General features: G+C 34.3%; 1 non-coding gene across 1 annotated transcript; it reads left to right on the top strand.

Annotated features, from left to right (window-relative positions):
- The first annotated feature begins 1,955 nt into the window (after positions 1-1,955).
- LOC123392020 lies at positions 1,956-2,062 on the top strand. Its single transcript, XR_006606695.1, has one exon. It is a non-coding gene; the product is annotated as a U6 spliceosomal RNA (small nuclear RNA).
- The last annotated feature ends 7,211 nt before the right edge of the window (positions 2,063-9,273 follow it).

Raw genomic sequence — 9,273 nt, 5'->3', positions numbered from 1 at the left:
TAGGGAAAATGGAATTTTTTTATAGCCTCTCAAATGAGGGAAGGTAATGAGGAACATGAGAAATTCTGATATGGAAAATCTTAGTCTTTAATCCAAGTTATAAAAGTAGTTAAAATTGAAGGTCTTGTATAGAATAGTTTAGAAGGAATAAATCTCTCCTCAAAATCAGTTTTGAGAAAACTTATAGGTATTATGATTATTATTATAAGCGAGTTACCTCTTGTCCATCAGTCCTGCCTTTAGTTTTAGCCTTGACACCTCCATGATTTATTTTATATTGTCTATTATGAATGCATCAATTTCCTCCTCCTCCTCTAGTATTTGTCATGGCATCTCTTTTAATAATTAGCTATGAGTCTACAGAAGACAGACATTTTGAAACCGTAGACATTAGTATATTTTTGGCAAAAATACACAAATTTTATTTTCTCTTTTGTCCTTCCCTTGACCTCCTTCATTTAGCCAACTTAGGAATGCTGGAGTGGACAGACCCTTAAGGAGAGGATTTTTAAAATTTTTTTTTAACTCTCTTAAGAGAAGAAGAAGCTAACAAGTATTGCTGCAAGTCAAGTTTATACCATGTGAGTGCACAGATGCACTTACTTCCAACCCTCAATTCTCTCTTCTCCTCCCCACACCCTTCTGGGAAGCATAATATTTCTAAGTAAAGAATTATAAATATCTGAAGAGCTGATGTGAAGAATTTAGTTTGGAAAGAATAGAAGAGAAAACATTTCATCTGAAAAGTCGGGAGTGTCATTCTTTTTTTTTTTTTTTTTTAAGATTTGGTTTATTTGACAGAGACACAGCAAGAGAGGGAACACAAGCAGGAGGAGTGGGAGAGGAAGAAGCAGGCTTCCTGAGCAGGGATCTTGATGTGTGGCTCGATCCTAGGAGTCTGGGATCATGACCTGAGCTGAAGGCAGACGCTTAATAATTGAGCCACCCAGGCACCCCAAGAGTGTCATTCTTGAGAGTAGAAGGTGTTAAGGAGGTTGGGGAGTAGGAAAAAAGAACCAAAAACAGGCTTCCAGAGAGAGAGAAGAGAGGATGGAATTTGGGAGAAGGGAAAAGAGAGACTAGGGAGCTAGGTCAGAAATTGTGTCAACTGTCCATCTGAGTAGACTGGACATTTTGTAATCCTTATGTTTTGAAATAAACTTTTATTAAAATGTACTTAACAGACAATGCTTTCACCTTTGGGTCCAGTTTAATGATGGTTTTGGCTATCAGGTGGAATAATTAAAAGTTGTTATTAGGGCCCAGCCTCAAAGCACTATTTTTGAAAAAAAAAAAAAAAAATATATATATATATATATATATATATATATATTTGGTGAATGACAGAATTAATTGTTATTTAAGGAAGCTAAAGATCTATTCCTTCACAATGTAGTCACGTAATCCTCAAAAATACAATGTTGGAGGCCTTAGTGATCTTAATTTTCTACCTGTGCTGATTTTGTAGTCAAACAGTCCATAATCAAGCTGGAATAGTAGAACATAACAGAAAATGAGTCAGGATCTAGAATTTAAACTCTAGCACTGACACGAAATAGCTTGGGAAAATTATCTAATCCTTATCCTAATTCCTACCTTATTTTTAAAGGATTAAGTGACATATAAGCTAATAAATCAGATTTTAAAATTCACTTAAAATTGCTTCTAAGTAAGTACAATTTTTTTACTAAAAAATAATAAAATTCAATTAAATTGTGGATCAATCTTAAAGTGTTCTTTGTATTTTGGCAACCCAGAGTTGGCAAAGTCAGAGCACGACAGTTGTATATGTGACCCCATGTTGAGGTGGCGTGACATTTTAGGTAGTACCACTTTGAGAGGAAAAAAAGTTCTCAGATTCTGCAGACCCTGAGAAACAGATTTTTGTTGAATATATCTGACTCCTATGTTGCTGTTGATGTACCAGCATTCATCAACAAAAATTGGACTACACAATGCCCACTTCAGCAGCACAAAGACTAAAGTTGGAATGATACAGATTAGATTAGCATGGTCCCCACATGAAGATGACATGTACATTTATGATATTTAAAGAAAAAAAAGCTGGACGAGGCAAATTGACTAGCTTTCATTTAATTAACCATATCATTCATCAGTTTGCCTTTATTGATGCTTAATCCATAGAAAGAGAGAAGAAATATCATGGATAAGACTGAAATCATTCTGTGGCTTGGTCTTCCATGAACATTGAGCATATCAAAGTGTTAGCAACAATAATGGCAACCTTTTAGTGAGTCATTACCATGTATTTGACACAGTTTTAAATGCTTTACACACGTTACTTGTCCCAACAAGCCTATGAGAAGAGTACTATTGCCCATATATTTTTACCTAAGAAAAATATCTTAATGAAGTATCCAAAGTTATATAGATAGTAGGTGACATGGTCAAGATTCATAATAAGGCCTGGCAGTTAGCCACCAAGCCTTTATACATACCATCTCAGTATGGATCATAATATGTCAGATCTACTATAGGATATATTTTAAGTTATTATGGGATGCTGTATTTAATATTATTTATGTTTTTTATCTTTTCAAAAAATTAAGATGTTTGAAAAATTATAACACTGAAATAGTTACAATATTCCAAATGCTTTTCTAAAATAAATTTACTTGAATTGTATTAACATTTCTGTTCACTAAAAGAAAAACAGGGGCACCTGGGTGGCTCAGTGGGTTAAGCCTCTGCCTTCAGATCAGGTCATGATCTCATGGTCCTGGGATAGAGCCCCGCATCGGGCTCTCTGCTCCGTGGGGAGCCTGCTCCCCGCCCCCTGCCTGCCTCTCTGCCAACTTGTGATCTCTCTCTCTCTGTCAAATAAATACATAAATAAAATCTTAAAAAGAAAAAAGAAAAAAAAGGACTTTTCAGTTACTCATCATCTTTGTTTCAGTTAGGTTTTTGTCTAAGGAAAAATAAATAGAATGAGCAGAGGAGAATTGTTTTTATTTCTGCAATTGCTATCATTTCTAAATATGTTTGAAATGTCACTGCACACTGCGTATCAACCTGTTGTTATCAAGTGAAGTCAGAATTATTAATGAGAGACCTTTGCTAACAAATGCTAAGGACAGTGAACAACACAGTCTATAAGGACAAATGAATGCACATTTGCTGGGATAGCATATAAAATGACAGAAGTCCTACAATGCTGGTAGGAAAGACAAAAATAATGAAGTGAAATGTACTGTTGAATTAGTTGAAGGATAGAATTCTGGGAAAGGAGAGAAAAGATGAAAAATAAGTTGGGGTAAGAACATCCAGAGTTTGGGAGAAAGGAGGGCAATTAGAAAGTAAAAGAGAAAGCATGGGAAAATATAAAGGAATACAGATGAACTCAAGGAAAAGAACTGAGAAGGTAAAGAAAACTAAAAATAGAAAAGAATATAAAGTATCCCACATCTTCAGTTTTTTGCTTCACCAATCTGAGCGGATATTCTCAGCATCAGTTTATAGTTTTTTCTATAGTCTGTAATGTTTGCCATTAGAATTTCACCAGAAAGTGCCTTCAGATATTTAAATTTTTTTTTTTTTATCATAAGTATACTCTCTAATCTCCATCACCAATTTTACCCATCTCTCCACCCACCTCCCCTCTGGTCACCATCTGTTTGTTCTCGGTAGTTATGAGTCTGCTTTCTTGGTTCCTCTCTCTCTTTCTTTTTTCCTTTGCTTTTTTGTTTTGTTTCTTACATTTCACACATAAGTGAGATAATATGGAATTCGTTTTTCTCTGACTTATTTTGCTCAGTATTATGCTCTCTAGTTTTACCCATGTCGCTGCAAATGGCAAAATTTCATCCTTTTTTATGGTTGCATATTATTCCATCATGTGTGTGTGCACGTGCGTGTGTGTACCAACTCTTCTTTATACATTCATCTATTGATGCACACTTGGGCTGCTTCCTTAGTTTGGCTATTATAAATAAATAATGCTGCAGTAAACATAAGAGTGTATATATCTTTTTGAAATAGTGTTTTTGTACTTCTTGGGTAAATATCCAATAGTGCCATGATTAGATTATAGGGTAGGTCTATTTTGAACTTTCTGAGGAACCTCCATACTATTTTCCACGGTGGCTGTACCAGTTTGCATTCCCACCAACAGTGCACCAAGGTTCTTTTCTCTCCATATCTTTCCCACCGCTTATTGTTTCTTGTGATACTAATTTTAGCCATTCTGACAGGTGTGAGGTGAGGTGATACTTCATTGTGGTTTTGATTTGTAATTCCCTGATGATGAGTGATGAACACTTTTTCATGTGTCTGTTGGCCATCTGTATGTCATTTTTGGAGAAATTTCTGTTCCTATCTTCTGCCCATTTTTAAATTGGATTATTTGTTTTTTTTTGTGTCGAGTTTTATCAGTTCTTTATGCATTTTGGATACTAACCCTTTATTAGATATATCATTTGCAAATATCTTCACCCATTCCATAGGTTGCCTCTTAGTTTTATTGATTGTTTCCTTTGCTGTGCAGAAGAATATTTTTATTTTGTTGTAGTCCCAATAGTTTGTTTTGTTTTGTTTTTTGCTTTTATTTCCCTTGCCTTGGAAGACCTACCTAGAATAATGTTGCTATGGCTGATGACGAAGAGATGAGCGCCTGTGATTTTTATGGTTCCTGGTCTCACATTTAGGTCTTTAATCAACTTTGAGTTTATTTTTGTGTATGGCAAAAGAAACTGATTTAGTTTCATTCTTTTCCATGTAGCTGTCCAGTTTTCTGAATACAATTTGTTTAAAAAAATTGTCTTATTCCCATTGGATATTCTTTCCTGCTTTGTCAAGACTAATTGACCATATAATTGTGGATTTATTTCTGGGGTTTCTATTCTATTATACTGGTCTCTGTGTCTATTTTTATGCCAGTACCAAACTGTTTTAACTACTACTTCTTCGTAATATAACTTTAAATCTGGAATTGTGATACCTCCAGCTTGTTTTCAAGTTTGCTTTAGCCATTTGAAGGCTTTTGTGGCTCCATACAAAATTTAGGATTGTTTGTTCTAGTTCTAGGAAAAACACTATTGGGATTTTGATAGGGATTGCATTAAGTATATAGATTACTTTAGGTAGTATAGATATTTTAACAATATTTGTTCTTCCAACCTATAAACATGGGTTGAATATCTTTTCATTTCTTTGCATCACTGAATTTAATTAGTGTTCTATAGTTTTCAGAGTATAGGTCTTTTGCCACTTCCATGAAGTTCATTCCTAGATATTTTATTGTTTTTGATGTAATTCTAAATGGGAATGATTTCTTAATTTTAATTTCTGCTGCTTCATTATTAGCATATAATGATGTAACAAATTTCTATACAGTAGTTTTCTATCCTATGACTTGACTTAATTCATTTACCAGTTCTAGTAGTTTTTTGGTGGAGTTTTTAGTTTTCTATATATAGTATTATGTCATCTGAAAATACAATTTTACTTCTTCCTTACCAATTTGGATCCCTTTTCTTTCTTTGTGTTGTCTAATTGCTTTGGCTAGGACTTTCAATACTATGTTGAATACAAGTGGTGAGAAGAACATCCTTTCCTTTATTCTAACATTAGAGGGAAAGTTTTCAGTTTTTCCCCACTGAGTATGATGTTAGCTCTAGGTTTTTCGTATACGGCCTTCGTTATGCTGAGGTATATTCCCTGTAGGGCTACGTGGCAGAGGGTTTTTTTTTTTTTATCATAAATGGAGTTGTACTCTGTCAGTTGCTTTTCTTGAATCTATTGAAATGATCATATGGTTTTATCCTTGATCTTAATGATGTGATATGTCATGTTGATAGTTTTGCAAATAATGAATCACTCTTGTCCAGGGAATAAATCCCACTTTATTGTGGTTTATGATTTCTTAATGTGTTGTTGGATTTAGTTTGCTAATATTTTGTTGAAGATTTTTGTACTTTATTCATGAGGAATATTTGCCTGTAGTTCTCTTTTTTTGTTGTAGGTTTTGCTGTCAGGGTGATAATGGCCTCATAAAATGAATTTGGAAGTTTTTCTTCCTCTTCTATTTTGTGGAATAATTTGAGAAGAATAAGCATTGAGTCATCTTTAAATGTTTGGTAGAATTTCCCTGTGAAGCTGTTTGGTCCCGGACTTTTGTTTTTTGCAATTTTTTGGATTACTTACTCAATTTCGTTGTTGGTATTTGGTCTGTTCAAGTTTTCTCTTTCTTCCTGCTTTAGTTTTGGTAGATTATACATTTGTAGAAATTTCTAGGAATGAATTTAAGTTGTCCAATTTGTTGGCATGAAGGTTTTAATAATATTCTGTCACAATTGTTTGCATTTCTGTGGTATTGGTTTTTATTTCTCCTCTTTCTTTTATAACTTTGTTTATTTGAGACCTATTTTAATGAGTCTGATAGAGGGTTATCAATTTGGTTCATCTTTTCAATGAACTAGCTCCTGGTTTCATTGATCTGTTACATTGTTTGGTTTGGTTTGGTTTCTATATCATTTATTTCTGTTCTCTTCTGTATTATTTCCTTTCTTTTGCTGGCTTTGGGTTTTGTTTATTCTTCTTTATCTAGCGCCTTTAGGTCTAACTTTAGGTTGTTTATTTGAGATTTTTCTTGCTTCTTAAGGTAGGCCTTTATTGCCATAAACTTTTTCTTAGAACTACTTTTGCTGTATCCCAAAGATTTTGGACCATCATGTTTTCACTTTGATTTTTTTCCATGTAATATTTTATTTCTTCCTTGATTTCTGATAGACCCATTCATTGTTTAGTAGCATGTTCTTTAACAGCAATGATCTGATTTTTTTCTTTTGGCTGATTTCTGGTTTTATAATATTGTGGTCAGAAAGGATAATGCTGAGACTTATTTTGTGGCCTTATATTGATCTGTTGTGGAAAATACTCCATGTGCAGTTGAAAAGGATATGTATTCTGCTATTTTAGAATGAAGTGTTCTGAATATATCTGTTAAATCCATCTGGTCCACTGTGTCATTCAAAGCCATTGTTTCCTTGTTTATTATCTTCTTGGATGATCTGTTGATGTAAGTGCGGTGTTAAAGCACCTCTATTATGGGATTGCTATCAACTATTTCCTTTATATTTGTTAATAGATGCTATATGTATTTGGGTGTTCCTAGGCTGGATACATAAATATTTACAATTGTTATAGCCTATTGTTCTATTGTCTCCTTTATGATTATATAGTGTCTTTGTCTCTTGTTAGTGTTTATTTTAAAATCTCTTTTGTCTAATGTAAATATTGCTATCCTGGCTTTCTTTTGATATCCATTTGCAAGATAATGTTTCTCTATCCCCTTACTTCCAATCTCAGATGTCTTTAGGTCTGAAATTAGTCTTTTGGAGGCAGTGTATAGATGGGTGTTTTTTTTTTTTAATCTTTTCTGTCACTCTATGTCTTTTGATTGGAACATTTAGTCCATTTACATTCAAAGTAATTGTTTATAGAAATGTCCTTACTGCCATTTTGTTACTTGTTTTGTGGCTATTTCTATATATTTTCTCTGATCCTTTCTTGTCCTCTTTTATGGTTTGTTGGCTTTCTGTAGTGATACACTTGGATTCCTTTCTCTTTATTGTTTACATATTTTTTCTGGTTTTTGATTTGTGGTTACCATTAGGTTTGTATATCCCATCTGCAAATAGTGATTTGTATTAAGTTGATGGCTAAGTTTGAACCCATTTTTTACTCTTCACCACTCATTTTAAGTATATAGTATCATATTTTACATTCTATTATTTTGTTAATCCCTTGACTGATTTTACAGAAATTTTTATTTTTACTGCTTTAAATTTATTTTTTTTAACTTTTCATATTGTCACTTATAGTCTTTCCTTTATACTCAGCGTCCCCTTTAATATTTTTTGTAGGGGTGGTTTAGTGGTCCTGAACTCCTTTACTTATTGTTTGCCTGGGAAATTCTTTAGCTCTCCTATTCTGAATGCTAGCCTTGTTGGATAGAGTATTCTTGGCTATAGATTTTTCCCTTTTAGCAACTCAAATGTATCATGCCACTTTCTTCTGGCTTGAGAAGTTTCTGCTGAAAATTTTGCTAATAGCCTTACAGGAGAAATCCTTTTCCCTTTGTAAGCAACTATTCTCTTTTGCTGCTTTAAACATATTTTCTTTATCACTACTTTTTGCCATTTTAATTACTATATGTTTTGGTGTAGACCTCCCTGGGTTGAATTTTTGGGGGGATTTCTTTGTCTGCTCGATCTGGTATTTATTTCCTTCCCCCGATTAGGGAGGTTTTTAGCCCTTATTTCTTCAAATACATTTTCTGCCCCCTTTGTCTTCTTCTGAAAGCCCTATAATGTGAATGTTATTACATTTGATGGAGTCACTGATTTCCCTAAGAATATATATATATTTTTTAAGATTTTCTTTATTTGTTTTAGAGAGAGAGAGAGAGCATGTGTGAGTTGGGGGAGGAGCAGGTGGGAGGGAGGGGAAGAAAATCTCAAACAGACTCCACGTGAGCATGAGCCTGATGCAGGGCTCGATCACACTACCCTGAGATCATGACCAGAGCTGAAACCAAGAGTCAGGCACTTAACTGACAAAGCAATCCAGGCGCTTCTTGATTTGCATAATTTTCTTTCCTCTCCTTTGCTCAGCTTGGTTATTTTCCATTACTCTCTTCCAGGTCATTAATTAGTTCTGCCTCATCCAGCTTGCTATTTATTCCATCAAGCACTGTTAATTTCATTTATTGTGTTCTTCTTGATCTCTGGTTCTTTTTTATATTTGTGTTAATGGTCTCACTGATGTCCTCCACTCTTTTTCAAGTTGCATATTGTTATGATCATTGCTTTCAATTCTCTCTAGTGCATATTACTTATACTTGTTTTGCTTAGGCTTCTTGCTGTGGTTTGGTCCTGTTCTTTCATTTAGGACATATTTCTCTGTCACCTCATGTATGGGAATAATCAGCTAATTCTCTTGCTCTTAATGATAATAGCCTTATGAAGAAATGTAGTGCCCTGCAGTGCAGTGTCTCCTGCTCTCCAGGGTCTGGTACTTCAGGGTCTGGTACATACACAGGTTTCCTGTGTGTGTCTTGTATGTCCTACTGACTGTGTTAGTTTTGGCCTTTGTTTCCTTCAGTCCAGTTGTCGACAAAGGTTCTCTTTGAATATTTTGGGCAGTTTTTGTCCCTAGCAGGGGTGGGGCACATTTTAACAAGGTGTGCAGTAGTCTGCTTGCAAAATAAGACGTGCTTCCATTGCCAGAACTGAAGTCCTGCAAAATGAACTG

The sequence above is a fragment of the Mustela putorius genome, unplaced genomic scaffold (genome assembly GCF_011764305.1).
Source record: "Mustela putorius furo isolate JIRA1106 unplaced genomic scaffold, ASM1176430v1.1 tig00000421_pilon_pilon_pilon, whole genome shotgun sequence".
Taxonomy (NCBI): Eukaryota; Metazoa; Chordata; class Mammalia; order Carnivora; family Mustelidae; genus Mustela; species Mustela putorius.
This window is presented reverse-complemented; position numbering and strand designations above follow the sequence as displayed.